The 25,823-nt window shown below is 38.5% G+C and overlaps 1 long non-coding RNA gene across 1 annotated transcript; it reads right to left on the reverse strand.

Annotated features, from left to right (window-relative positions):
- Positions 1–1,522: 1,522 nt before the first annotated feature.
- Positions 1,523–12,534, reverse strand: LOC138915355 (uncharacterized). Its single transcript, XR_011421178.1, has 3 exons — positions 12,372–12,534; positions 9,783–9,841; positions 1,523–6,145 (listed from the first exon to the last, which is right to left on the reverse strand). It is a non-coding gene; the product is annotated as an uncharacterized lncRNA (long non-coding RNA).
- Between the last annotated feature and the right edge of the window lie 13,289 nt (positions 12,535–25,823).

Consider the following 25,823-nt stretch of genomic DNA (forward strand, 5'->3'; position numbering starts at 1 on the left):
TAGTTTGAACCATTTACGTTTGTTCTCCAAACATTTGTATAGTTATAGGTATGACAGGCTGAATCATGTGCTTCAAAACAACTATGTTGAGGTCCTAACCCCAATACCTCACAATGCATCTGTACTTGGAGATGGGGTCTTTCAAGGAAGTGATTAGGTTAAAATGAGCCCATCAGGGTGGGCCCAATCCCATACGACTGGAGTCCTTATAACAAGAGGGAGACACGGGGGGATGAGCTCACCCCAAGAAAGGCCACACGGGGACGCAGTGAGGAGGCAGCCAAGGAGAGAGACCTTAGGAGAAACCACGCCTGCAGACACCTGGGTCTCGGGCTTCCAGCCTCCAGACTGTGAGACGATAAATTTCTTATTGTTTAAACCTCCCAGTCTGTGGTATTTTACGACGGCGGCCCTAACACATCTCTGCAATAGGCTATCTTTTTATGCATTTGCTTATGTTTACATATGTATGTAACTTCTTCTTTGAGAATAATTTTTAATATTTTTGTGTAGCTTACATCTCAATGGTCAGGACTTACTTCTTTCTAATTCTGTTTTCCAGAGGTTCTATTGATCTCCTCTAGGCTTTTTTTGCCATGGTTTCCTCTCCCCGATTCTTCTTGGGAAGATAGAATTTGTTTCCTTCTACATGAATATATTTTAATTTTAGAGTCATTACTTATTACAGACTCATATTATAGCAGAGATATTAAAATAAGAAAGTTTTTAGCCAAACTCCTTACACTTGTTATTTTCTGTTTATTTATTTGTTTGTTTGTTTATAATGGCCATGCTGACATGTATGAGGGACTATCTCATTGTGGTTTTGATTTACATTTCCCTGATGCTTAGTGATGTTGAATATCTTTTCATGTACCTGTTGGCTATTTGTATGTCTTCTTTGGAGAAACGTCTGTTCAACTTTTTTTCTCAGTTTTTTAACAGTGTATTTGAGGAGTTTTTTTAATTTGTTTTTTGCTGTTGAGTTGCAGGAGTTTTTTTAATATATTTTGGATGTTAATCCCTTATCATATATACTTTGCAAATATTTTATCCCATTCATAGATCACCTTTTCATTTTGTTGATTGTTTCCTTTCCTTTTTCTTTTGATGTAGGCTCACTTTTTTATTTTTGCTTTTGTTGCCTGTGCTTTTGGTCTCATAGCCAAGAAATCTTTGCCAAGACAAGTGTTATAAAGCTTTTGCCCTATGTTTCCTGCTAGGACTTTTATAGTTTCAGGTCTTATGTTGAAGTTATTAATTCATTTTGAGTTGATTTTTGTATATGGTGTAAGATAAGGACCTAACTTCATTCTTTTGCATATATACAAAAATCAGTTGCATTTCTACACACTAACAACAAATAATCTCTAAAGGAAATTAAGAAAACAATTCCATTTACAATCGTGTCAAAAAGAATAAAATATTCAAGAATAAACTGAACCAAGGAGGAAAAGACTTGTACATTGAAAACTACAAAATATTGCTGAAAGAAATTAATGAAGACACAAAAAACTGGAAAGATATCTCATGTTCATTTATTGGAAGACACAAAATTGTTAAAATGTTCATACTATCTAAAAGGATCTACAGTTCAATACAATCTGTATCAAAATGCTAATTGCATTTTTTGCAAAATTAGGAAAAAAACCCTTAAAATTCATGTGGAACCACAAAGGACTCCAAATAGCCAAAACAATCTCGAGAAAGAACAAACAGACCTCACAGATTTTGACCCCAATGCATATTACAAAGCTACAGTAATCAGAACAGTATGGTACTGGCACAAAGATGGACATATGGACCAACGGAACAGAATAGAGTGCTCAGGAGTAAACCCACGCGTACATGGTAGAATGATCTTTCACAATGGCGCCAAGGTGATGCAACGTGTAAAGCACAGTCTCTTGAACAAAAGGTGCTGGGAAAACTAGATCTCCTCAGCTTAGGCATTTTTGATTGGTTAATGACATCACCATTTCAAAAAAGAATATTTGAAGCCTGTGATAACTGATTGACAGACCATAAATCTGTGTATCAAAATATGAACATTTTGTAATTGTTTATTATTATAGCCGTCTTTTTATTTTCATAAGAGGCAGAACTTTCATTTTTGTATTCTCATGTTGAGAAAAGCACTTATTAGGTAATATGAGAGTCAGTGAGTCAATGAGCTGCTATTTCCCCCACTCATCTCAACTTTGTAATCTCTGTGATGTACTGAAATGACTGAGTTTGTATCCGCAATTTCATCCTTTTTCCTAAAAATTCTGGAAGAGCTTGGCTGGTTTGTATCATTCTGTTAAGGCAAGGATCAATCCTTCCAGTCCATTAACTTCTATAGTCTTCCTTAGAATTTGGCTTACATAGAATTCAAATTCCTTAGAATTTGGCTCAGACCCTTCAGAGGGAAGCAAATTTCCTTTTGCTAATTATTGATCATCCCTCTTAGCATATGTTATTAAGCTAAAAGAACCCTCTCCCATAATGGCTGAGGAGGAGAGAACAGAAAATGGCTGAGCATGTAAGACATCTCCATTTTGTAAATACTGCCTTTTACTTTCAAAAACAACCTTTTTTTTTTTCAATATGATTAATTTTGAATTTAGGAACTGTTGTCAAATGAGCCGTTAAAATAAAATATAAAATGGAATTTGACAAACTTAGAGACCTGAATATACTCAAATGTCTTCCACAATACTTAATACTATCCCCTAATAATTCTTCCTAAAATTCACTGAGAAGCAATATAATTGAAAATCAGTTTGCCAAACTATATCTATAGTCAGCATTATATTATGCAATGTATTCATTGTATTTATTATTATGTATTAATCAAGTGCCAATTACTCCAGACTCAGATGAGCCAAATCAAGCCATACCCCCAGAACCAAGCAGTAATGTCTTACGCATGAGCAGACAGAGCTAATCCAGGGTAGCAATGGTTTATTTCCAGACACTTTGGCCTCAACATTACAATTTCCCTTGTACCCTCCCGAGCAGAGTTTTTTCAGAGTGTACACATTTGCAAAAGCCCACTGTAAACAGAGAGCACAATGCTCATGCCAGGGTCAGCTGAATTCAAATATAGATGCAGCAAAATACGCCTTCAGTTCATTCTTCTTCCCGCATCCATTCCCCTTATTAATCACACTCCTCTGTTCCTAGGCATCCAAATCTTATCTCAACTCTCTGTATGTTATTAACTCTAAAACCACACTTCCATTTATATATGCTACCAATTCTCTTAATGTATCTTCAGATTAGATCTTTCTTCCAGTCTTTCACCCTGTAAAATCCATCTAACATCTCCCATGGATCTCCCTAAGCACCTCAGACTCAACATATCCTACAATGAGCTGATCAGCCTCCGGTCGAACCTGTTCCTCTTTCTGTTTTCTTCATCTGAGAAAATGGATGCCTTTCATGACCTGCTCTATGACTTTCCATCTCCAGTTTGTCACCACTGCCTTTTATTTGCCCTGCTCTTGTCGAACTGCTTCCTTGAACATGCCTAGAAAAACAACTCTTTTCTGACCCAGCCACAGTCTCTATACATGCTGCTTTCTTTGCTTGGAATGTCTTGTTTGTACTTACACAAACAAGCACACACTAAGTCATTTGTGATCAGAAGAGGCGTCACACTGATAAAAAGATCCCTCTAAATCTACACTCTGTAGCTCCTTCCAGGTTGCCATACCACCCTCTGCTAGCCTTTATCACAGCGCCTACTAATTCCTTTGCAATGTTTGGTTTCTCTATTGCCTATCTCTCCCTCAAGTGGAGATTTAATTCTTACTTATCATTGAAAACCTAACACCTAACACAGTCTGTAGTATACAAAAGGAACACAGTAAATGTTTTATGAATAAGCAAATTAATAAAAACTTTGCAAATATGGTCTCAGGGAAGCAAATGCAAAACATGCTACTGAGTAAAGTAAAAAGAAAAACTGGCTTTGAACTTTGCTGTTGTGGGCAAGTTATTTAGGAGAAGGATCATGGCCACATATGCAATGAGGAGATTAACAATAACTTTTTAATGCTAGGGAGTTACTTTAAGCTATAGAATGTGGAAGCAATATCAGATAGAATGGTTTCTTTTATTATATAAATGGCTACATCATTTCTCCCAGAACCCTTGGCTCAACATGTTTTTAATCAAATATTTTTAATGGAACATTTAAACAGGTAGAAAAAAAAATATGATGTTAAAAATCTGTGTAGCTATCAGCCAGTTCTACCCCAAAAAACTCAAGGCTGATCGTATTTTATTTGCACTCCTACCCACTTCCTACTCCACATACGATTTTGAAGCAAATCTCAGCAACTAAATTGTTTCGTCTATGTACATCAATTTCTCTCTCTTAAAAATGAGGTCTCTTTTTCTTGTAAAAATAACCACTTGAAATGATTACATCTTTTAAAATTAACGTTATTTCCTCAATATCCTCACCTGTCAGTCATTGTTGAAATTCCAAACACGTTTCATTTTTATTTCACTTTTTTTGTAGTTTGAATCAGGGTCTAAATGAGGTCTACACACTGCAAATAGGAGCTGTCTTTTTGTCTCTTTTAACCTACATATTCTCTCTCTTCTCTCTCTCTCTCTCCAATATATTTGTTGAGGAAACCCTATTATTTATCCTTTACATTTTCCTACAGTCTGGGATTGCTTGTTTTATCCCATAAAGTCATTTAGCATATTCTTGTTTTGCTGTGTTTCCTGTAAATTGGTGCTTGAACATGCAGACTTCATCCAGTTTAGGTTTGATATTTTGCTAAGACTGCATGATGGATGGTATAATCTTCCGGTCAGAGGCACATATTGTCTGGCGGCCTCTCTTTCAGCAATAGTCTAATGTCCAAATCCATCAGTTCCCTAGGCGAGCAAAATGGTGACTTTTCATGAATCCTTCTTCATCTATTAACTATTTCCATAAAGAGAAACTGCCCCTTTTCATACTTAGTCCAGTTTAGCTTAGATAGAAAAGCAAGATATCTTCATGATTCTCTCCCTTTATTTACCAGTTTTCAAACCAAGTGCTAGTTTACTAGCATCCAAAGACATCATTCCAAATCCCCTGACTGAACTTCATGTGAATGTAAATTTCTTCTTACTCGACCCACCAAGTTTGTACGGGGACTAAACAAAACACAATCACTGTCTTTAGAAGAGCTAAACTCTGGAAAATTATACGTATAATTCTGGGAAACTAAAGCCAGGAACAATTAGCCTGGAAATTGCTTTGGTGGGTTTGATAGGCTGGAATATTTCCAACTTCCTGAAACCACATTCGTTTACATTTCAAACAATATTTAAGAATAATACAGACATATTTAATATGCAAGTTTGACCAGCCTAGATTATTTCAAGTTAGTATAAAAGTGCTATTAACTCAGGTCTAAGGTTAAAAGAGGTCAAAATTTAACCCTACATTTGGGTCAAAATGTTTAAACCATTCTTCCATATAATGACAGTAACACACTTAAGGCTTGAAAATAGTTTTTTTGGTTACACAGACTAGAAATGCAAGTTTTCCTTTTAGAACATAAGTCAATGTGGACCCTAGGACAGGATGCAGTCTATGCCAAGCAGAGGCTCTCAAGAAATAACCAGGATTCAATGCCATGTTGATATTGTGATTGAGTCCCTGTTTATGAAGATGTGTGCCTGTGGAGCGGGGAGAGGGGACTGCTAACTACACAGTCAAACAGCTCTAGACACTTTCTGCTCTGGTGCAAGCACGGAACTCCGGTTGAGGAGAGACAAGGAAAGGAGAGGGGAAATGTCAAACTGATGTGACTCTCCACACGACGAAATAAAAGATGGGTTTGGCCCACGATTGGCAGATGTGGTCCATGCCTCTCAAGTACCGTGAAAGTAAGCTTCCTTATTTACACTGTGAAAATACTTTAGGATTTCATGTTGACAAAACTCACGGGGCAGGAAACTAACTTCCACACGTTGTCCTTGTTGTGGTTTTAGCTATAAACAAACAAATGAACAGAAACGAAAACAAGAGATAAATCTTTCAGCTTTGTAATTGCTATGAAACGCCTCTGGACTGACAGTGTGGTCCTCTCCCTTATCTTTTCCGTCTTCCTTTCCACTTCCCTTCCTCCTTCATCACTACAGCACGTGCCTTCAAGAAAGATAAAGATAAGGAGCAGAAATGAAGATACAGAACTCAAAAATTCCCACTGGTTTTGAACAATAGCACTTCCAATGTACTCTAAAAGACTTCTTTGTTATCTGATGAGACATAATCTTACAGCCAGCAAGAGGAAATAATACAAATCTGTGAGATTTTTGCAACACTTTAATTTAAAATTGTCCAAACCCTTTGGTCCTTTCCTCCCAGATGAGATGGGCGGGATTTGAGTTCCTCAGACTCCTTTTCTAAAGCACAGCCCTTACGCATCATGTGTAAGACGTAAGGCATCCTCTAAGAACTGTTAAATTTGTTCCCCTTCCCCCACATATGTGCCCCTTAAAAGTCTCCGATGACATGAGGCCTTGTGGGGACTACAGATGCCCTGGCAGTAAATCAGGAACCACCTAGTCATATGGATAATTGTAGCATGTAACAAGTCTGAAAAAGATGGATCAAGGAGGTTTTCTACCATGCAAACTTATAGCATTTGGTGGCCTATTTAATATCATTGTTGCAGGTCGCATGGGTTATTGGGTTAATTTTGCCGTTTTGGATTTGTGGAAAATACCATCAATGATATGCTAGGAGGCAATGGTCTGTACCCTAACTACACGTTAGAATCTCCCGGAGTGCTTTTAAGATATACTGATGCCCACCCAAGACCAATTAAGTCTGAACCCCTGAGGATGACGCTTGTAAATTACTACTTAAAAAAAAAAATCCCTCGGCAAATCTGATGTGTAATCAAAGTTGGAAAGTATGGCCTTAAAGGGAAAAAGACCAGAAATAAGTATAATCCTTGAAAGCACCAGCAACGCGTGGCAGCTCCAGAACTTCTTGGTTTCTTCTTTAATAACATTTTATTCTCTTCTATCCTATTCTGTTTTTAGCCTATTTGTGGCTAGATTTTTCTTTCTCTAGTAAAAAAATAACTGGTTTTTGAATGTCTTTCAGCATTCTAGTTTTAAACAGCTCCACTAACTTGAAGTGAAGTATTTGAAGTAGGTAAGAGTGGCTTGTGTTCATTGTAACGCATCGGCACAGAATTGGAAGCACATAAATAACTGCTTGGCTTTCCCCATTACAGTCTCACGCTGGCAAATCCAAATTTATGGAACACTTTTATCTAGTAGGTGACAAAATCACTTTGTCATGATGGCCTTTTTGTTGTTGAAAAAGCAACTAGTACAAACTGGGGAGCCTTAGGTGAGCTCGAAGCTCAGCTTCAGTGCTTAGAATCGGTGCATGCCGTAACACACCTATAGAATTGAATCCCTGTGGAACTGATGCAAAACCATTAAAATTAAAAGTTTCGCTTTTTATATTTCCTTTTTTAAAAACATATTCTTGATATATGGAAACTGCAGAGAACTTTCCTGAAGGCTGTTTGAACATCCATTTTCATTTGATAATAGCACTTTAAGATAGTGTATCAATGCAATGGAAAATTCCATTTGCAAAAAGCATGACGAACTAAGAGTGTTGACACATTGCTATGTTATGACTAACAATGTGCCCTCAATAGGTGGCTGACTAATGAGGAGCATCATTGACGGCCATATGTTGGCGTCCTCGTCCAAAATCAAGTTTTAATGTGACTTTCCTCCCTCAGTTCCCAGCTGACCTTGGCTCTGGATAATGCTTGCTGCTGGAGGGTCTTTTATTTTTTTCCACAATCCCTGATTTACCAGATTCTAGGTTCCTGGTGGACCATAATTATTATAACTACAGGAGTATCTGTAATACATTCAAGAGGCAGTATTTTACTGCATTCTCAAGCTGCTCTTTAACGTTATTTAGCATTTGGGTCCGGAAATTTACTTTTTTCTTATAAACATTCAGTTATATGTAGTATTGAGTAAATTTATTCATAATTAGTTGTTACAGAAAAGTGTCATCGAGTTTTTAACAATACACATTTACAGTAACAATACAGCAGTCCCCCCTTATCAGAGGTTTCAGTTGCCTGTGGTCAACTGCAGTCAAAGATATTAAATGGAAAATTCCAGAAATAATTCATAAATTTTAAGTCATGTGCTGTTCTGAGTAGCATGATGAAATCTTGCACAGTCCCACTCCACCTGCCCAGGACATGAGTCATCCCTTTGTCCAGTGTATCCACTGTATCCACTACCTGCCCATCAGTCACTGTCTCGGTTATCAGATTGACTGTCATGGCATCACAGTGCTTCTATTCCACTAACCCCTATTTTACTTAACGTCTCCATTGCTCAAGAGTACTGACACTGGCAATTCTGATATGCCAAAGAGAAGAAGTGAAGTGCCTCCTTTGAGTGAAAAGAACTTAGTATATAGGGTCTGGTACTACCCACAGTTTCACGCATCTTCTGGGGGTCTTGGAACATATCCCCCATGGGTAGGGAGCACTACTGTATGAGGCAAACACTAAAAAACTTGTGGAGGCCAGCAGACAAGGATTTCCTCAACATCTTTCTCCTTCTGAGATGAAACACAGATATTGTGGCATAGGTCTTTTTGGTGTTTTCTGAAATTTTTTTTTGAAGATTGGCACCTGAGCTAACATCTGTTTCTAATCTTTTTTTTTTTCTTCTTCTTCTCCATAAAGAGCCCCCAGTACATAGTTGTATATTTTAGTTGCAGGTCCTTCTGGTTGTGCTATGTGGGATGCTGCCTCAGCATGGCCTGATCAACGGTGCCATGTCCACGCCCAGGATCTGAATCGGCGAAACCCTGGGCCACCAATGCAGAGCACGTGAACGTAACCACTCAGCCACTGGGCTGGCCCCTGTTTTCCTAAATATTTTTAAGAGGAGTTGCCACTGTTAGAACTATGGATAGCATTTCCTTTTGAGATTGAAAATATATTGATAGGTCAGTAACAATGGCAAATTTTAGTGACTCACGAGCGTCTTTGCTGTTTGAGGTAGCTTGTTTAATGCTTTAGCAGAGCAATAGGGTCTTTACAGTTGTTAGCCACCTTAGAAGTCCTATAGTAAAACCACTTTTCTATAAAGATATTAACTGTAGGAGTTATTTCAAAGTCATAACTAATGAGACTTGTAATGGCTGTTGACCTCAGGTCTGCTGAGTCAGGGCTTTGTCCATGTTCCTTTGGGTTACACTGTTGAACTGGTTCTCAGTCCTGGCTGTACTTTAAAACCACTGGAGGAGCTTCTAGAAAGTAGTTATGCCTGCACCTCAGCCTCACCCAACTCAAATGGAATCACAGGACATGGCTTGGAATCTATATTTTCTAAAAGACTTCCCCAACTGATTCTAATGCATAGTGGTGATGGAGACCTCTGTATTATGAACTTTTCACACCACATTGTCTCTTCCATGGAAGATGAAACGCTCACCTGAATGGTGATTCTATCTGGTATGCTTGTATCTCTAAATAGATTGGCTATCCACAGATGAATGGGTAAGGAAAATGTGGAATATATATGGTATAATATATATATTATATGTGGTATATATAAAATGTGATACATACATAAATATATAAATGGGATATTATTCAGCCATATAAAGAAGGAAATCCAGCCTTTTGTGACAACATGGATGGACTTTGAGAGCATTATGCTAAGCGAAATAAGTCAGGGGAGAAAGACACATATTGTATGATCTCACTTATACATACCTGGAATCTAGAAAAGCTGGACTCATAGACACAGAGAGTAGAATGGTGGTTGCCAGGGCCTTAAGGGTGGGGAAGACAAGGAAATGTTGGTCAAAGAGTCTAAACTTCCGGGTATAAGATAAATAAGTTCTGGGGATCTAATGTACAGTATGGTGACTATAGTTAATAATAGTGTATCATATATTTGAAAGTTGCTAAGATAGTAAATCTTAAAAGTTATCATCACACACAAAAAATAGAAGATAACCAAATGTGGTGATGGGGGTATTAACTAACTTTACTGTAATAATCATTTTGAAATATATATGTGTATCAAATCAACACACAGTACATCTTAAACTTACACAGTGTTACATGTCAATTATATCTCAATAAAGCTGAGAAAAAAATGGGTAGATTGGCCAATGCCACCAACAAAAATCTTAAAGCCTGGAGTACAGCAATCTTCTTTGCGGAACGCTCTGTGTGGTTCGCTTCAAGATAGAGTAGAAGCATTTCAGCTGATGAATCTCACAGCAAAGGAGGATGACTGGCTTCAAACTTGTCAGTATGCTGCAAAACTTGATTTTAATGTCAGGATCTGTTCGATTCCATAGTATAGGACATGCCAATTGCTTAGTCATTTGCTTTGTGAGTGCTATTGAAAAGCTTTATGTTTTTTCAACAATGTCACTTCTCCATCACCAGAAGATGTTGCAGATGAGTAGAACTTTTTAATGTAGTCCTTTTATTGCTTCAGAACCTGTGATTTGTTGCTGCCATCATAAATCACTGAAGCATGTAATTGCAAGAATGGAGAGAGAAGGAGCAGAGAGAAACACAAAGGGAAAACCAACACAAACAATGCATCATATTGAGTCACAGCCCTTCACAGCACCCAGAATAAACTTTGCTTTTCCGCGGAGAAATCGCTCCTCATCTCTCTATTTCCATTAGATATTTTTCATGCTTAAGTGTGATTTAACGATTCCAACCTCTGAGAATTTAGGCACTGCAAAAAATGGCATGTCTGCAATCTTATTTCTTGGTCTTGTAGATGGCAAACTCTCTTAAGAAAAATTTCCCTTGCCTTTTTTCATCATCAAAAGGTAGAAATGAAGCATTAGTTTTATAAATGATGACCAATAATACAAATGAATGAACAATTTATGATTTAAGGATTTTCTTAACTCTTTAAAGTTTATTTTCATTTTGCATATTGTAATCCCTCACTAAAACAGTCATTTATCTAGAGATCATTTCAAATATTGGAATATGATTTCCGTATTCCAAAACTAGTGAAATTTTCGCTTCTGACTTCTTTTATAAATAATTGTCTCTGATAACCTTAAATAAGGTATTCATAGAATATTTATTGAACATCTATTAGGTGTAAAAATTATGATAATCTCTGGAAGGTACATGAGAGCACCTTCCAAAGTTCCCCATCGAGTAGCAATAATGGACAGATGTAGAAGGACGGGCAACGTATCAACCATGACACCATGCAGTGTGGGTGTCCTTTGAGGATAGTATATTAGATCCTGACACCTCAGATTAGCAGTTGACAAATTGTGAGATGGAGATCAATATTTGCATCAATAAATATTTTCTTGTTTATTTGTTCACTCAACAAACATTTGAGTTCTAAGCCTTGTGTTAGGGGTAAGATGATATATAATGCTTGTTGCCTTGTCTATAACAGCTCTGAGTCCTCTGGGAGAGGCAGACACTAAGAGGAAATCTACTACATGATATGTTTATGGCAGTCACAGAGTTCGACATAAAGAACAGGGAGAACGCTCAGTTTTTGCAACCCTATGAGACAAGGCAACCTTCTTGGTTCTTGTTTAACTGAATTGTATGTTGACATTTGTTGAAAACTATATATGAGCATCTTCATAAAAATAAATCTCACCTATGTTTCTGGAAAAAATGGGTTGAATATGAGACCAGATTTTAATGTCTAAATGTGGCCTTCTTTCCCAATCTTCAAACCTTGGCTCCTTTGTGAATAGCTATAACCCTTGAATGTTGATTGAACACTATGAACAAGTTAAAGCAGCAAGAGCTAATGTGGTCATGTATTTTAGTCCTTGGCTTTCTGGAGCAGCTCTCCCTCCCTCCCTCTGTTCTCTCTCTCCTTCTCTCTCTCTATCACACACACACACACACACACACACACAAACCTCTGGAAACCCTGGCCTTCCTGCTCATTGTCCTGCAATCAAGACTGAGATAGAAGGGAATATTATAGTAAATGATGGGAGTTATGGGAAAATAAAGCTAAGGACAGACCATTCAGAACCTGTGTCATGTTCTAACCAGAGCCCCAACTGACACAATACCTCAATAAAAATACTGGCACAGTTACAAAAACGTGAAATTTCTAAAAAATAAATAAATACAACAATAAATATAGGAAATCATCTTTAAAAAAACAAAAAATATAGGAATTTGTCTTTAAAAAAACAAAAATTGATAGTAGCTCATTGGAAAGGAGTATAAGGGAAAGTTGAGTTTGTTGAGCTGTGGAAACAAAGGAAAAAGTGTGCAGGGATTGGAGAGCACCACACAATAACATCTTCCTGGACGGAGCCCGTGACTGACCTGAGCCCAGAAGATGGAGTGACCGGCGTCCTGGACGTTCTGCACCTTCATGGCTTGTTTGGTTCAGCTCGATTGGAATGCTTTCTGTTCAGCTGCTGTAGGACAAAATCCTAAGTGGAAAGAAAACACATGCAAACCAAGCCAATGTCCACCTCACTTTGACATCGCTCCCAGATTTTTTATGTGTGTGAGCTGATTGGTGTATCAAAAACTCCTGTGCCAGGAGGTCTATTTTTGCATTGCTCTCCTGCCTAGACACTTCGGTTACACTGACCCTCTTCGCTCTGCTTCTGTACATCTTGGTGAATCTTATGAACTTCCCAGCAATCTGATCCTGCCTGCTTCATGTCCCTGCCCTTTTTGGATAGTTTGATTTTTGTGAGAGAGATTGTGGTACGTGTTTAAATCAGATGAACTCTTTAGAAGTGAGGTTGTAAGCCCTTTCTTTTCTTTTAGGAACATTAGCCCTGAGCTAACATCCACTGCTGATCCTCCTCTTTTTGCTAAGGAAGATTGGCCCTGAGCTAACATCGTACCCATCTTCCTTTACTTTATATGTGGGATGCCTGTCACGGCATGGCTTGATAAACAGTGTGTAGCTCCGTGCCCAGGATCCAAACCCAGGAACCCCAGACTGCCAAAGTGGAACATGCAAACTTAACTCCTACACCACTGGCCAGCCCCATGTAAGCCCTTTCTTAATGCTAATAACTCTATTTAATATAAAGGAAAGTAATGGGAGATTTCTTTCCTTTTCTGCCTCATAAAGAAATCAGTATTTTTAGTTTTTTAGCATAAAAATCAGAGTATTAACAAGCATTCAGAGACATCAAAATTACACAATCTTCTGACTTTAGCATTTAATTTGTTAGGAAAGCCTCCTGATTTTGGAACCAGTATTATCAGTAGATGAAGACAGCATGTTTTGTTCTCACGTACCGATTGCCCTGTGCCTAATTCTGTGGCGGGAACTTTTATAGGCAAAGGAACAGGGAGTTGGTAGTGGGTTGTGGGTGAGCAATTTTCAGTAATATTAAGCAACATGATAATTATCAACCAAATGATTCTAGGAGGTAAATAAAGCACAATTTAGCTCAAAGAGCTGAATATTTGGGAGTTAGTGGAGTGTTTGGGGCCTTGGAGTATTGAATATTTTCCTTCATGGTCTCCTTCAATTTGCAAGAGTGTAAGAAGGTATTGTCAGTATTCTGCGTTGTCATGCTTTGAAGTGTCCAAAAAAAAGAAAAACAAAAATAAAAACCGCATCATGATCAGATGGCCAAATACAGTCAGTGCCGCCAGTCTATGTCATCATCGTAAGTTGCTCCAGCTCCATCATGCTCAGTGATCTGAAGAGTTCTGCTTATTCTTTTCTTCCTTCGCCTTGGATAAGCATAGACTCATGTTTCACTAATCCAGGATACTAGGAACGTTCTTCAGGCTGACTCGTTTCAACTATTATCTTGATTCTTACAACAATAGATTTTACTCATTTAATACTTTATCTTTGAAAAGGGAAAACAATTTGTGGTTTAAAGTAAAAATCCTGATTCCTGACATGGTTCAACATCTGCAAGTCAATCAACGTGATTCACTACATTAACAAAGTGAGAAACAAAAACCACATGATCATCTCAATAGACGCAGAGAAAGCATTCGACAGGATCCAACATCCATTTATGATAAAAACCCTCAATAAAATAGGTATAGAAGGAAAGTACCTCAACATAATAAAGGCCATATATGACAAACCCACAGCCAATATCATACTCAATGGACAAAAACTGAAACCCATCCCTCTCAGAACAGGAACAAGACAAGAGTGCCCACTTTCACCACTCTTCTTCAACATAGTACTGGAGGTTTTGGCCAGAACAATTAGGCAGGATAAAGAAATAAAAGGAATCCAAATAGACAATGAAGAAGTAAAACTCTCGCTGTTTGTAGACGACATGATCTTATATGTAGAAAATCCCAAAGAATCCATAGAAAAACTATTAGAAACAATCAACAACTACAGCAAAGTTGCAGGGTATAAAATCAACATACATAAATTAGTAGCATTTCTATATGCTAACAATGAACTAACAGAAAAAGAACTCAAGAACTCAATCCTATTCACGATCGCAACAAAAAGAATAAAATACCTTGGGATAAATTTAACCAAGGAAGTGAAAGATCTATATGATGAAAACTACAAGACCTTCTTGAAAGAAATTGACAACGACATAAAGAGATGGAAAGACATTCCATGCACATGGATTGGAAGAATAAACATAGTTAAAATGTCTATACTACCTAAAGCAATCTACAGATTCAACGCTGTCCCAATCAGAATTCCAATGTCATTTTTTACAGAAATTGAACAAAGAATCCTAAAATTTATATGGGGCAACAAAAGACCCCGAATAGCTAAAGCAATCCTGAGAAAGAAGAACAAAGCTGGAGGCATCACAATCCCTGAATTCAAAACATACTACAAAGTTACAGTAATCAAAACAGCATGATACTGGTACAAAAGCAGATGCACAGATTGATGGAACAGAATTGAAAGCCCAGAAATAAAGCCACACATCTATGGACAGCTAATCTTTGACAAAGGAGCTGAGGGCCTACAATGGAGGAAAGAAAGTCTCTTCAACAAATGGTGCTGGGAAAACTGGACAGCCACATGTAAAAGAGTGAAAATCAACCATTCTTTTTCACCATTTACTAAAATAAACTCAAAATGGATCAAAGACCTAAAGATTAGGCCTGAAACAATAAGTGTTCTAGAGGAGAATATCGGCAGTACACTCTTTGACGTCAGCTTCAAAAGAATCTTTTCGGACACCATAACCCCTCACATGAGGGAAACAATAGAAAGAACAAACAAATGGGACTTCATCAGGCTAAAGAGCTTCTTCAAGGCAAGGGAAAACAGGATTGAAACAAAAAAACAGCCCACTAATTGGGAAAAAAATATTTCCAAGTTATTTATCTGACAAAGGGTTAATCTCCATAATATACAAAGAACTCACACAACTCAACAATAAAAAATCAAACAACCCAATTACAAAATGGGCAGGGGACATGAACAGATATTTCTCCAAAGAAGATATACGGATGGCCAATAGACACAAGAAAAGATGCTCATCATCACTAATCATCAGGGAAATGCAAATCAAAACGACACTAAGATATCACCTTACACCTGTTAGAATGGCAAAAATATCAAAACCAAGAGTGACAAATGTTGGAGAGGCTGTGGAGAAAAAGGAACCCTCATACACTGTTGGTGGGAATGCAAACTGGTGCAGTCACTATGGAAAACAGTATGGAGATTCCTCAAAAAGTTAAGAATAGAAATACATTATGACCCAGCCATCCCACTACTGGGTATCTATCCTAAGAACCTGAAATCAGCAATTCCAAAAGTCCCATGCACCCCTATGTTCATCATAGCATTATTCACAATAGCCAAATCATGTAACCAACCTAAGTGCCCAGCAACTGATGATTGGATAAAGAAGATATTATATACAATGGAATACTACTCAGCCATAAAAAAGGACAAAGTCATCCCATTCACAACAACATGGATAGACCTTGAGGGTATTATACTGAGTGAAATAAGCCAGACAGAGAAAGATGAACTCTGTATGACTCCACTCATAGGTGGTAGTTAACATATGGACAAAGAGAACTGATGGGTGGTTACCAGGGGAAAAGGGAGTGGGGGGAGGGCATTAGGGGTGAAGTGGTGTACCTACAACATGACTAATAATGATATACAACTGTAATTTCACAAGGTTGTCAACTATCATAACCTTAATAATAATAAAAAAAAAAAGTCCTGATTCCTTTCCACTCTTCACTCTGCTGAAATGACGCGTTTTCAAAGAAAGAGCCGATATGGTGTCAATGAACCCTCACTTACACGGCTGATGTGTACAGGCTGCAAACTGTACAGTCAAACACTTAGGTCATTGTCACTGTGCTCATAGAGGTTTTATTGCTTCCTGTAGTAGCCTTGTCCACACAGTAACAATCCACCAACTAGGAAAACGTTTTCTGACTTCCCAAGGCTTGATCTTTCTTTAGTTTATAGCAAGATTTTTATATTTTACTACCCAATTTTATGACATTCATTTTCTGGAATTTTTGAATGCTTTCATCAGCTACTTTTCTGTTACGGCAAGAGACATTCAATTCACCTCATGTTTCAGAAGTGGTTGTAACCTTTTATTAGCTTAGAGGCTCTTTACAAGATTTGATTTTTTAAAAAAAGTCCAAGCAATATGTAGAGTGACAAGTGTCTAAGTCTTCTCGTCTCGCTCCATCATCTCTCTTCAGTTGTAAAATGTTACAAAACATCATATGAGTGAAGACTTAGTCAGCATGTAATGAAGACCATTGTTAAACACCACAAAAAAATCACTAAAGGACATCGAAAAGTTTTATTCTCTGGTCTTTTTATTTTTTAAAATGTCTGAATTAGCTTCAGTTTCACAACTCTACTATCCAGAAGCAGAAAAGAGTAGCCCAATTTGCTCTTTCTCTCAGCAATTTCTCCGTGTACCAGAACATTCTCATCACCATAATATTCTGCCTTAACATTATCCATCTTTAAAATTTACAAACAATGAAATTTCCCTTGACCTTGCATTTCTTTTTTTAATTTCTTTGCAGTTATTCTCCATTTCTTTGCTCCCCTTCAAAGAGACTCCTTAAAGGAACTGCCTTTACACACTTCTTCCCATCCTATTTTCTTCTCACCCTGTTGAAAAAGGCTACCCTTCCCTCCCTCGCCTCTGAAAATTCTTGAAAAGTTCCTGTCCTTTTCTTACATATCTTTGCAACATTGGTAGTTTGACTATTCCGTTCCTTTTGAAATATGTATGTTTGTTTCTAGACTCGCCTTGTTTTCTTCCTATTTTGCTGGGTTTTTCACTAGCTACTTTTCTATCAGGGCTTTTTCTTGGTTCTTCTCTTTTCTGTATTTATGTTCTTGCCTTAGTGAGCTCACTCAGTTTTATCACTTTCCATAACATCTATATGCTGCTGTCCCTCATATTTGTATCTTCTGCATGAGTATCAAACATTTTTCTCAAAGTCTTCATTTGAATGTTCCATTGCATCTCACCTATCACATTTCCACAATGGAGCATTTAGTTTTCAACACTCAAATCTGCTCTCTCCAAGAGTCCTCATTTCCATGTTCTTCCAGTTCCTCAGGAAAGGTATCTAGGTAGGAATTGTTATTCACTCCTGCCTCTTCCTCACATCTCATGTCCAGTTCATCAGGTAAGTGCTTGTAGATTCCTGCCATAGATACATAGCCCAAATCTGAACATATCTTTTCCTATCCACTGCTACAGTGCTAAGACAAATAGCATTATCTGTCGCATCAACTCCTGCAATAGCCTCCTCATTGAGATCCTGTCTCAATTCTGCCCCTCTAGAGTCCATCCTCAACTCTGCAGCCACAGTGATCTTTCTAGAATATAAATATTTTTTCTGCTTGAGACACATCACTAATATCCCAACATTCTCAGGATAAAATCTGAGTGTCTTGCCACAACCTAAAATATTCAAAATGATCTGAAATTTGTAGAACTCTGAATAGAACATATATTCCATTCTAGAGTGCCTTTTATAACACGCTGTTTTGTCTGTCTGGACCATCCTTTCTTTCTTTCATAAGCCCAGGGTAATATTTTAAAGGTATCAGATAGTGTGTGCATTTTTGTCTAGGTAGTGCATGTTTTCCTCGCTCTTCTCTGCTTTTCCTCTACCTCTCCCCATATACACTCCTTTATTCAAGCAACCAGGCCATTCTGTATCCGCTGATGAAGACGAATAACAGGAAAGAGCAGAAATGAGGGACCCCATCCTCCCCTCCCCCCACTGACTATAAAGCTTCCCTAGGACGGAATGAGGAGGAGAGATGGAGGGAAAAGGTGATGAGAGCAGCATAGAGATTAGCGGGCCCTGGAGGGATAGAAGTGGACAGTGTCATTCTTCCATCTGGTCACAAATGAACACCTTGCCCCTTGAATAACCTGAGACTTTCCTCAGTCCCTGTCTTTCTCACTCCATGTGGATAATGTCTTCTGCAAATAGAAAAAAGTCGGGGCCTGAACAGCAAGTGCGCTGGTGGCTGTGATGGAGGAAGACTGTGGGGACCACCAGTTGCACTTGAACTCGTTGAGAGCTAAGCAGAACCCATGCTAAACCTCCCTTAGGCCAGTGATTTCTTGCCTCCGTAATCTACGGGTGCTTGTCCAGAGTACTGTTGATTTATAAATCTGGGTGCAACCTAGGTGTCATTATTTGACATAATAACAGCTCCATACTAGACACAGGTAGATATCTCTTCACCCTTTAGTACCGTTCAAGAATGGGCATCAGTTCTGAGGCATCCCATATGGTGTTGGAATGTCTACCAGCAGCAAATTGCCTCAAGCATAATCTATGTAAGTCTGCCAGGGAATTGACCCAAATAGGATTTTTCAAAAACTAGGCAAAGAGGAAGGGCCATGGAAAGCAACCTGCAAACCTAACTGCCTTTTCCTCAAGTTTAATCTTCTCGAAATACGCTCTTATAACTGTTTTCTTAGGTTTTCATTGCTTGCTATTTTCTTTTTTACTGTTCTTCATTATGGATTATATTTAGAGGAGACAAGCAGACACAGAAAAACTCAATTCATGATGAAAATTCCAAATCCTCAGGTGACTGTGGTGAGAGACAGTTTGATGTTTCAAGAGGAATATTATGGGATAATTATTCTTTGTCTATGGTAAAAGTATATGTAAAAAACCAGTCTTGATGCCAGCTCCTGTCACTAAAATTACTATAATCAGAAATAATCTCTGGAGCACTGCATTCTCAGTAAATTAAATTATAATTAGTAGATTTCAACTTGATGTCCTTCACCTTTTTGAAACATGATTTTAAATTGTCAATCATCGTATATACTGGAATGCAATTCTGTACTCTTGACATTTGCATTGTCTCATATTTTTCTATATTAAGAAACATGTACATTCATACATATTGGCATATTCACACACACACACACACACTAAACTTATCCCATAAAACTTATCTAATAAGAAGTTGATGGCAATGTCCACATGTAAATAAATCTTGAAAATCCAATTCTACTTTCTACAGATGTTTTGATGTTATAAATAAGCACAAATATTGCTGACACTGACACCTAAGATGATATTTTGCTTTGCATTTTAAAAGGAATGTTTGTCTACTCTTTGTAGGATAAAAATGGATGTTGGGCCATACAGATTGTGTTCTATTTGAGTGTGTAACGTCAGCCCTCTCTGAGGTGATGAGTGGTGTTTGACATCAGGAATTCCTAATCTTCCATCAGCTATCTATCCCCAGCTGGGCTCCCGAGGAAGACGACACACTAACGACCCTCCAGGCAGATTGCACACTGCTTGTTAAGCCAGGCTGCTGGCAGCAAGTCCCCACCAGGGACCTGTCTGCTGATATAGACTGGACTGTGTGTGTGCAGTGAAGGCATCTTTTGTCTTTTCTGTGTAAGGTGTAAATCAGAGGGAGAAACAGATCTAGTGCTTCTTGTCTTCCATTTTAGTGTCGCTTTCTGAATTTTAATCCTCTAAATGTGAGAGGCAAAAGCAAGGATAGCTGGTATGAAACTCAGTCTATAAACTCAGTTGGGGAGGAACTGTAACTTTATTCTACCAAACTTACACTTAAATTTGATTTTGAGGTCCTATTTTCACGGATGTTGGAAACTCAATCTTTCCACCAATTTAATGTCACTCAGGTGGCATCTAAAGTTCCAGGGGACTTACGTAGTGCCAAGTCACGAGACGAGGTGATTTGATCCCTATGATCATAATGTACCCTTTCTGGCTGAGCCTAGTCTCTGGCTGACTCTCAGGTCCTTGCTGACCGCACAGAATCTTTAGATTCACAGCTTGTCAGTGCCATTTTATGCAACTTTGGTGTTCCTGGAGGATACTCTTGCTGGTTAGTGCAACACTAGCCCAAAGGAGATTAGGTGCTGATGCCCAAAGTCTCTCCCCTCTTCCATCCTACAACCAAGAGCAGAAATCCGTCTATTGTTCCTGTTATATGAAGCACATGGAGTGGAGGACTATGGGGGAGATGGCTGCATGTCTATGCTTATCTGCACAGACGTTAACAGTGAGGTCACTTCTTCTCTAGGATCCTTTATCTCAAGCTCTAAGCGGGCGAAGGGTATGTGCAGAAGTTTTCTTTGCTCTTCCTAAACTTATTAGGGTTTTATTCCTGCTTCCGTCCCTGTCCCCACATTTCATCCCTTGAAGGGGGCAAAGCACAGGGCTCCTTGCCAAGGATCCTTCAGCAGAAACAGGAGGCTTCCTGCTCTTCATCCCAGAATTCAGCCTGATCATCCGAAGTATATAGCCTTTTGAAAGTCAACATGGTAATTGATTCATTTTTCCTTTGCATCACGCGTTCCTTGAAGGGTAAGCATTGAATGCTTCAGTTATCTTGCCGAAAGGCAAGGGCACTGTGTGAAATACATTAGTTAATACTTCAAAGTATAAGCAGAGGAAAGGAAATAAAATAAAACAAAGATAACATAAGATAGCTTAAAGAAATGTAGCTGAAGTCAAGTCTTTCACGGCCAGCCGCACTTCTCCTGCATAACTAGTTCCACTTGTGGTGTAACCTGATCTAACTAGACCCAGTCACAATGGCAGAAAGAGAACCAATAACAAAGAAAGGTTCAAGAAGAACAAAGAGAACATACCACTTTGGAGAAGAAAATCACCAAAGACTGATACCATTTATACTCCCTTTTTTATTTCCACTAAAATTCCTTTCCCAACACGGCCCCATAGTGGAAAACCTTCTCCTTGAAGGTAGAACAATGACAGAATTAGAAAGGAAAATCCAATTTTCCTCCTCAGGAAGAAAGTATTATTCTTGAACAGGTAAGTTCAAAGGGTGCTTTCTGGCAACATCACAAGAACTATAATATCTAAGTTTTCTGAGCTTCTGCTGGTGTTTTATCCATTTCTTATCCTGCAAACTGAAAGAACTGAGGTAAGTGAAACAAAAACTAGTGTAGGATACACTAAAAATACCTAGTCGCCTTGATTCACACAGTTTGCTAAGACAGATTTAACACATTTAAATTATATTAAAAAATACTTTGCTCTAAACTAACTACTTCTTTAACATTGGGAGAACTCGTCAAACCATCCTCTGGGCCTGCGTTCTCTGATCTGTACAACAAAGAAAATAATGATGGAAAGTCCACGTGTTTTTTATGGATTAAGTAGGATAATAAACGTCATTGGTTGGTAGAGTACCCAGCTAAATTAAGCACTGAATGAATGTGGCCATTGTTCCTTTTATTAATTGCACTATTATCTTTGGAAATTCTTCCCAGATTTCTGTGTGGATTCCTCTTCCTTTCCCTACCCCTCCCATGTCAGCATTTTGAAGGCATCTGTTCTTAATACTTTCAACTAGTATCTGTAGATCAATGGCTTAGGCATATAGCACCAGTCTACACCTCTCCTCTTACTTTCAGATGCTTCGATCCAGTTTTCTAATTAGCTCCACCAGATGAGCAGCAGTCACTCCAAACTCAAACTGTCTTAACTGAATCAACATTCTCTAAAACCTCTTTTATCTCCAGATCTGATATGCAGTCATGTGTCTCTTAACAATGGGGAGGTGTTCTGAGAAATGCGTCGTTAGGCGATTTCATCATTGTCAGAACATCATAGAGTGTGCTTACACAAACCTAGGTGGCATAGCCTGCTACACACCTAGGCTATCTGGTACTAATCTTATGGGACCAATATCATATATACTGTCCATCATCGACCGAAACTTCGTTATACAGCACATGACTGAACTATTGAATGATGTCACCCTTCATTTGGGGTTTCACTTGATCTTTTCTTCTCTTATTTGCCACCTCATATAGGCCACCAAGGCCTGAAGTTCTAAATCAAAAACATCTTTACGCCCACTGTTGCTGCCTTGGTTCAGGACGCTATCATCTCTTACCTGTTCTATTTCACTTGGTACCTATCTGGATCCCTGTGTTATGAAGACAACCTCTAACGCATTCTACATATAGCAGCCATAGATGAGTCAAAAATATGAATGTGCTTATCATTCCTCTGAAAATCCTCAGTGATTCTACAGAATAAAGTCAAACTCTGCCTCTTCATGATGTAATCCAGCCACACTCTCCTGGCTCCTCAATTGCTTTGGTGCTGCTAACATGCCACCATGCACTGTATACCAGGCAACCTGCAAGTGAACACATGCAGGATGGTATTTTATGCTTTTATTCCTTGTCATATCCTTGAAGTCCTTTTTCCTGCCTTGTCTGCTGGCAAACGCTCACTTACCATCTTTCCTCCCTCCAAATCTGCTTTGGACTTGTCTTCCTCGAAGTACGTCGGTCCCGATTGGTTCTTTTCATTGGCAAAGAATGCTTTGTCATTAGCATTCCCTTTTTGTGCTCCTCCTATACTCAGCTGAATCTTCAGCCATGGTACCAACCAGTGGACCTGTCGCTCCTTCTCTAGGTAGCAGTGATGTGACTGGGGGGTTGAGTCTGACTGATGGGAGGGTCCTGATGGGTCTAAGTCAACAATGAGAGCCTTTTTCTTTTTGCCCCTGATTGTTTCAGGGAAAGACTGGCCTAAGAGATTCGGGTACTTTGAAATTCAGAAGAGGTTTTCCTGGGAGCTTCTAGGAAATAAATTTTCTTACTTTTGAGAGAGAGACATGGAGATCTGGGTTTGCTATTTCACTGAATGTGAAAGAGGAAGTAAGTTGCCGGCAACAATCGGAGGACAAAGGGGCCACATGACAGAGGGCAGAACTAAGAGAAAAACCGAGACATACGACAGAAGTTCAACTGAACTGTTCCCCAATACCGCTGTGCCTCTAGACTTTTAGTTATGTGAACCCATACTAAGTTATTGTTAAAGCAGTTTGAATTTGGATGCTTCTGAATGCAAGTAACCAGAAAAACCCAACTGAAAAAACCTGCAACAATTTCCTGCATTATTTAGTTAAACATCTGTCTTCCCTTTCTATTTACTTGAAGGCAAGAATTCTATCTACTTTATTTGTGTCACTCCAAGTCCTAGATTTGATCTTGGGAAATGGTACTTAGTCAAAAAGGGTTTGATCACTGAAGGAACTAATTTGCTGGATGCCTGTTCTGTTTCAGGAATTATAGGAGGCTTTTTCACATATATTATCTCATTTAATTTTCATAATTAATTTGATTGTGAAGGAGATATAAGAAATTTGCTATGAATACTAATTATCATGAAATGTATTCAGAAATGTCTGTATCCATCTGACGACATGCAGATCAGTACCCACAAATTTTATTTTCCTTGGTTGACGTGTATGGGACAAGATGACTTCAGGGAGGAGACTGAAGTGTAGAGATCCAGGACCATCGATGAGAATGAGACTAAATGATGCCCCAGCCAGGCCTATGATATTGCAACAAACCCTGGAGACCGCAGTGGGCACCGGCATGGAAACAGAAGGAGCTGTTGATGCAAGAGACCCCACAGAACCTCAGGTCACATATAGTGAAATTTTCGGATATGGGTAACAAAGACCTACACTTCTAGAAGAAGGACATTTGCCCCATTCTGTGAAGTGCACAGCATGACTCTCGCATAGTCAAAATGCATTTAAAAGTGAGAACAAGTACAGCCCCCTGGGCAGAGAATCAGAGTTCCCAACAAGGCCCAGCCCCGTCAGGAAACGTGAATTCACAGGGAGTGGACCTTCACAAAGGGCTCTGAAGAAGGAATGGAAGATGGGTCAGGACTGCATGTGAGACGTCCACAAGAATTCTCTCTAAATTCTAGGGTAACGCTCTGCAGTAATGTGCTTGGAGAAAATTTGCCAGAGGAATTTCATTTATGTCTGTTCAGATAAATTTTTTTTAGATATCCACAGACTGATGAATCTGGGGAAAATAAAGTTATGCTTGGTAGATAGTGTTTAATAAATTACCACTCAGGTTTTAGTTTTTGCAAGGTAGTTTGTAAGAAGAACGAGGTAGGTTAGTCTTTGAAATATCAAAGAGCAGTGGCATGGCCAACACATCATTTAAAGTATATGATGATATGCCTCTCACACTCACCGGGAGGGCATGACACAGGGTCGTGAATACCAGGAGGTGGGGACCATCTGGGAACACCTCAGAGTCTGCTCACCATAATTATTATTGAAACATTTCCCTATGTAAAAAAATCCTGGAGTTATAGATCACTTATTAGTTTAACAGTTTCCAAGACAAAAATTCTGCTTTTGCAGAATAACATGCCTAATTCACAAATTATCCTCTTTATTTCAAATTATTTTATCTTTGAAGATTTGGTGCTTTCATATGCTATCTCTTGATCATATCCAAAATACACTGGTAATACTCTATTGAGGATTCCACACCCCTGACACACACACACACACACGCTCACACACACACACCTGACATCATTAATCATTTCAAGTTTTATAGTAGATGAGTCCTTCCAACCACATATTCTCTCTCGTGATCTTACTTGTATTTGTCCAATATTAATGATTCTGTGGTTTTAGGATTGGAAAATGGCATCTTGCCTCAACTATCACTTCACAAATAGAAAGAATCAATGATAACTATTTATAATGACAGTTTGCAATCATTTGAGTACAATCGGAATATATCATTTCCAAAGTAACACATTTTATGACATTCATCATTCATGATTCTTTGCTTCCTGGGGAGCAATAAAGGATAACAGAGCGAAGGACAAAGATGGGATGTGATGAAAGGCCTCAATAAAGTTAAGATTTGTCCTCTCTTTGTTCTAGAGAAGTGGTTCTCAAAGTGTGGTCTGATAATGCATGGCGTTTCAGAGACCATTTAGGGTCTGCAATGTCAAAACTATTTCCATTATAATACAAAGATGTTATTGGCCTTTTACACTACCTTTTTCTTTGAGTTTATAGTGATGATTTCCAGAGGCTATATAACACATAATGATACCATTTCTTTGATGGCTTTGTATTCTTGTGTTTTGAATATTTCTCAATTTTAATCTCTAATACATTGAATATTAATAGGTACAACTAGTGCTGTGCTGTTGACTGTTTAAAAACAGAATATTTGGGCCAAAAAAACCAAACCCTGATTCGTAGTGTTCACTGATTTTCTGTGATGTGGATACCCCATGATGGTCAACTTCAAGCTACCAAAGTGATGTCACTGAACACAAAGATGAGAGTTGCACACAGTCAGCTCTTGTGATCCAGTGTGAGCTGACCTCAATGCATCGCTGGATATCACCCAAATAAACAAAAGCTCTTTAGGGTCAACTATTTTTTAAAGTGTAAAGAGGTCCTGAGAAGAAAAAGGTTGAGAACCAGTAATCTATCACTTGTCCCAC

This window comes from Equus caballus, chromosome 9 (assembly GCF_041296265.1).
Source record: "Equus caballus isolate H_3958 breed thoroughbred chromosome 9, TB-T2T, whole genome shotgun sequence".
NCBI classification, from domain to species: Eukaryota; Metazoa; Chordata; class Mammalia; order Perissodactyla; family Equidae; genus Equus; species Equus caballus.